This window comes from Mandrillus leucophaeus, unplaced genomic scaffold (assembly GCF_000951045.1).
Source record: "Mandrillus leucophaeus isolate KB7577 unplaced genomic scaffold, Mleu.le_1.0 Scaffold110, whole genome shotgun sequence".
Taxonomy (NCBI): domain Eukaryota; kingdom Metazoa; phylum Chordata; class Mammalia; order Primates; family Cercopithecidae; genus Mandrillus; species Mandrillus leucophaeus.
Genome location: NW_012099210.1, coordinates 1,898,793 through 1,904,586, shown reverse-complemented (window position 1 = coordinate 1,904,586; position 5,794 = coordinate 1,898,793). Strand labels below are relative to the sequence as shown.

At 34.1% G+C, this 5,794-nt stretch overlaps 1 protein-coding gene across 1 annotated transcript in view; it reads right to left on the bottom strand.

Annotated features, from left to right (window-relative positions):
• The window catches only part of BAZ2B (bromodomain adjacent to zinc finger domain, 2B), a 423,086-nt gene that overhangs the window by 381,990 nt on the left and 35,302 nt on the right, over positions 1–5,794 (bottom strand). The window contains exon 3 of the mRNA XM_011991581.1: positions 551–656. The gene's annotated coding sequence lies outside the window, so the exon portion shown is untranslated. The remainder of the gene's footprint in view (positions 1–550; positions 657–5,794) is intronic.

The following is a 5,794-nucleotide window of genomic DNA, read 5'->3' as shown; positions in this document are numbered from 1 at the left end:
TAGAGATGGGGTTTTACTGTGTTGTCCAGGCTGGTCTCAAACTCCTGACCTCAAGTGATCCACCCGCCTCGGCCTCCCAAAGTGCTAGAATGACAGGCGTGAGCTACCTCTTTTCTACTTTTAAGAAAGATAATTTAAATACTCCTTAGTATGGCATTTTAACAATTCTATTGGCTCATGAACTGTACCTCTTTGTATTTTATTTTTAGCGATTTCTGTAAGGATCACAATATACATCTCTAATCTTTCAGAGTTCAAGCAGAACACTGTATCTCTTCTCTTCATGTAAAATATATACACCTTGTAAGCATATAGGTCCCTTTAATCACCTGCCCCCTTGCCACATACCATACATTGTTATAGTTTTATGTATTTTATAGTAGTCGTATAAATTACTTTTACTGTATATTAACAATGTAAATATGTATTAATCTACATACACTGAAAACTCCAAAACTCCAATGTTATAATTTTGTTTTAAATACCCAAAGGTCATTTTAAAGGACTTAAGAGGATAAAAATAGTCTTTTATTTTTATCCAGATATTTACCATTTCTGATGTTCTTCATTTGCTCCTGAAGATCCAAGTTTTCTCTTAGTATCATTTCCTGTTCACTTGAAGAACTTCCATTATCATTTCTTGTAGCATAGGTCTGCTGGAGACAAATTTCTCTTAGTTTCCCATTTGTAAAATTGTCTTAATTTTACCATCATTTCTGAAGGATACTTCCACTGGACACAGAATTCTGGAATGACTGATTTATTGTTTCAGGTTTTAAGATGATTTATACTGTCTTCTGGCCTCTACGTTTCCTGACGAAAAAATGTTGGTCTTCAAATTATTGTTCTTTGGTATGTAAAGCAAACATTTCTCTGTCTGCTTTCATAATTTTTTCTTTATCTTAGGTTTCAGATTATAAGTGTGTCTAGGCCTGCATTTCTAAGAATAGTACTCATGGTTCTAAACTGCACCTCAATATGCCTCATCCCTTGATTTTGTCAGGTCAAATATATTGATCCTTTAAATCTGGCCCTCCCTTACTATCTTCACTCATAAGCTGTCAAGGTTGATGTTCAGAACTGCTGACTTACTGGTTAATGTTTTATAATTCATTTGGGTCACTGGAGCTCCTTGCAATACTTTTGTTCTCCCAAAGAACCATTTCAAATAAAAAAAAAAATGCATGCAAGGGTGATATACATTAAGATAGAAAATAATTGGTAGCTATATAGGACATAAATAATTAATTCTTTCTAGAAGGTACTACCTCAAATACTTTTAAAAGTGAACCCAGAGAGGCAATGTTTTTAAAATGAGTTTAAATATAAATATCTCAATTTTAAAAATAAGAGATCAGGTACAACAGTTATTTATTGGGATGATTTCACCAATTAGACAAAAAATAATAATTGTCCCATCCTGCTGAAGTTTTCAGAGGCCTGGTCAGTCAATAAATATGAACTCTTTCTGCTCAGGAATACTCAGTATATTGGTCAAACTAGCAGAAATAGTTTACGTATTCTTAGTAAATAATCTGATATATTTATATAATGAAGACCAAACACTAGAGATGCTCAAGCTAATGGCCTTTCAGATTTGGATAGCATGTTGTTTTTCCCTCTAATGGCCACTTCTCATGGATATATAATTTTTAATCATATCAACAAATTTCTTTATAAAACAACTAATCCTAACTGTATGTAATATTGTTCCACAACTCTTAGAATAGTTCTCTTGGGAGCCGCTCAAGAATACAACCATGTTGTCAAACTTTAGCGTGACTTGAAAATTCTTCACCTCATTTTCATCCCAGAAACATTTTGCTTCTTTTTTCCTTTGTGTACATATTGTTATGTTATATTAGGCATTATTATTTCATTTTCCATATAAACATTCTAAACTTTTGTATAAAGTTTATATTAGGCATTACTATTTCATTTTCCATATAAACATTCTAAACTTTTGTATAAGATGTAAGAATAGTTTTCTAGTTGCAACAAAATAATAATTTTGCTTTAGAATATAAGCCTGCTTATAATCAATTGAGACAATTAGGATTTATGGTACACATTTCAAAAATGTTGAAGAGGAAGTGGTGTCAACAACCATGAATGTATTTAAGGATTTTATTTTAGCTAATTTATACCAGTCAGTCGCATAAACACACAGATTGTAATGTTTTAGTTGTTAAATCCAATGGATCTCACCCACATAAACGATGTTCAACAATGGCCAATATTGTCTTTTTCTTCCCCATAAATCTCCCAAGTTGGAAAGATAAAAAGAAGAAGACAAAACTATGCAATTTTCATGAAAATAGAAAGTAAACAACATCACATCCTGTACAGAATCCTGGGGCCTTAGAATCCTCATGGAAATACAGTTGCCAGTGATGCTAACCAGAGTGAAGGTTTTTCCAGATATAAGCAGCATCCACTTTATACTTTTGGAGAGAGGGAGGTATTACGGCTTCCTGACTCCTCCTCCTGAATAGACAGAAGACCAGTGAGGAAGAATAAGATTTTAAAAACTGACAAGTATAGATTTAGAAATTTAGTATGCAGTAAAGGGCTTATCTCAGAAGACTAGAGGAAAAATGGACTTTTAAATAAATAATGTTGGGATAACTAGATAGCTATTTGGAAAATGATATATCTGGATCAATTTTGCATACTATACATATGCATACACCCCAAGTAGACCTAAGTTATAAATATAAAGTATGAAATGATACCAAGAGTGAAAGAAAACATATATTAATTTCTTTATAACTTAGGTATTGAGAAAGACTTTATATAAATGACTCAAACTCCAGATTCATTAAAAGAAAATATTGACAAATCTGTTACATAAAAATGAAAAACTTCTGTATGGCAAAAAACATCGTAAGTAAAGTCCAAAGACAAATGATAAGCAGGGAGGAAATACTTGCAACATAAACTACAGGTAATAGGCTAATATTCTTAATATATAAAGAACTCTTAGATAACCAATTAAAAACTCTAAAATCCCAACAGAAAAACAGGCAAAAAAATTAAACAGATGATTCAGAAAAATAATATGAAATGGCTCTTAAACATATGAAAATACATTCAGCTTCACTTTGATGAGGCAAATGCAAATTAAAACTACACTAAGATACCATTTCTCACCTTTAGACCAGTAAAAACTCCAAAGTTTGACAATTACTCTGTTGGTGCAGCTGTAAGGAAATAGGAATTTAACCATTGCTGGCAGGATATAAAATACTATAATCTCTATAGGGAAGAATTTGGCAATGTCAAACAAAACTACAAAGGTGTTTATCCTTCGATTTAACAATTCAATTTCTGGAATTTACCCTGAATATACAACTCTAAATGTATAAAAATATGTATGTACAAAGTGATGAATTGCAGCATTATTTGTAATTGCAAAACACAGGAAAAACACATAAATGCTTTTACATTAGTAGGTTAAACTACGGACACCCACACACTGTACATCACAAATTATGTAGCTGTAAAAAAAAAAAAAAAAAAAAGAAGATCTCTATGAACTGATAAAAATATATCCAGGATATATCAGCCAAAAATCAAATAAATCAAAACTATAAAAAAGTACATAGAGTAGCTGTCTTTTCTGAAAGACATAAGAAGAATATATAATTACATATGAAGATATACATATTTTCGCACACACACAGAATGAAAACCAAGAGGCAAAACAAACAAACAAACCCTCTAGAGGAATGACAACCAGAAATGAAAAAAACTAGTTATCTAAAGCAGGTGAGTGAAAGAGGGACAGAAGAGGGAATGACAGTTCATTGATTATATATTTTTGTACAGTTTTTATTTAAGAACATTTAAGAGTAAATGATATAAGTAATTTTTTTTTTTAATTTAAAAGAACAGGGACGTCAGATGCAGTGGCTGATACTTGTAATCCTAAGCACTTTGCAAGGCTGAGGTGGGCGGATTGCTTGAGCCAAGGAGTTCAAGACCAGCCTGGGCAATATGGTGAAACCTTGTCTCTACAAAAACAACCTGAGTGTGGTGGCATGTGCCTGTAGTCTCAGTTACTTGGGAGTCTGAGATAGGAGGATCAGCTGAGCCCACTAAGTGAGGGCAGCAGTAAGCTGTGATCACACCATTGCACTCCAGCCTGGCCAACGAAGTGAGACCCTGTCTCAGAAAAGAAAAGAAAAGAAAAAAGAAAAGAAAAGAAAGAAGGAAGGAAAGAAGGAAAGAAAGAAGGAGGGAAGGAAGGAAGGAAGGAAGGAAGGAAGGAAGGAAGGAAGGAAGGAAGGAGAGAGGAGGAGACGAGGAGAGGAGGAGAGGAGGAGAGGAGGAGAGGAGAGAGGAGAGAGGAGAGAGGAGAGAGGAGAGGAGAAGGCTGGGTGCAGTGGCTCATGCCTGTATTCCCAGCACTTTGGGAGGTTGAGGTGGGCCAATCACTTCAGGTTGGGAGTTCGAGACCAGCCTAGCCAACATGGTGAAACTGTGTCTCTACTAAAAAATATAAAAATTAGCTGGGCATGGTGGCATGTGCCTGTAATCCCAGCTACTTGAGAGGCTGAGGCAAGAGAATACTTGAACCTAGGAGGCGGAGGTTGCAGCGAGCTGAGATTGCGCCATTGCAGTCCAGCCTGGGCGACAAGAGTGAAGCTCCATCTTAAAAAAAAAAAAAAAAAAAAAAGAATGGGGAAAACCTAAAGGTGAATACCTGAAGAAACAAATAAATATAAGGATTTTTGAATAAATAATATAGCCACGTAGAACAAGGAAAATAACTAATCCAAATAATTTCTGAATACAGTGTTTGAAGTACATACCTTTCACTGGAAAATAAAGAGAAATGCAAAAATTTCTTGAGCTCTACCTTAAAAGTCTATTGTTTGTAATGACATTGGAGCAGCATTTTTGTATGATTTTGTCTTTGTTGCAGCATTAAGCAAATGAGTAAACATATAAAATGCTCTTGGGGAGCCAGAGTACCTCACTGGCAGAGAAGGAACACACAAATGCAGAACTGGGGAAGACAAGACAGAATCCTCTCATTTTAGACTGGAATAAGACTTATTATAAGCTGGCACAGTGGCTCTTGCTTGTAATCCTAGCACTTTGAGAAGCCTAGGTGACAGAATCACTTGAGGCCAGGAATTTGAGACTGTCTCTATTATAATAAGTAAATTAAAGAGGCAATAAAATATTACTTTTTTTAAAGTTATCAACACATCACACTTCTTCAGTTAAAAAAAAAGGCACAACAGAATACAATTTAACAAATGTTAAATGAGCCTATTAACTGTAAAAATCCTCTGATTCCTGAATCATAGATAGGAAAAATTTGTATACTTTAGTGAAAGTATTCACTATTTCTGGTGAAGATAGGATATGAGGGAATAAGTTTAAGGTAAAAATGTGATAGCAATGTATGTAGAGCTTTATAAAGGGAAACCTCTCCAGTTATAGAATTGTGAAACCCAAGAAAGACAATCTGAAGAAATATTAACGAAACAGATCAATTTTTTTGGGAGATAATTAAAGTACAATTTTATCTAAAATAATGTACAGAAAATGATTCTCCAGATTTCCCCAACTGATTTCATAATTATCTACCTATTTTCATATTTCCCCATATATCACCTCTTTAGAGAATATAATGAAATCCCAGCTTTTCTATCTGAAAGGTTTCAATTACCTTTCTTTTTTTTTTTTTTTTTTTGAGACCGAGTCTCACTCTGTCACCCAGGCTGGAATGCAGTGGCATGATCCTAGCTCACTACAACCTCCATCTCACAGGCTTAAG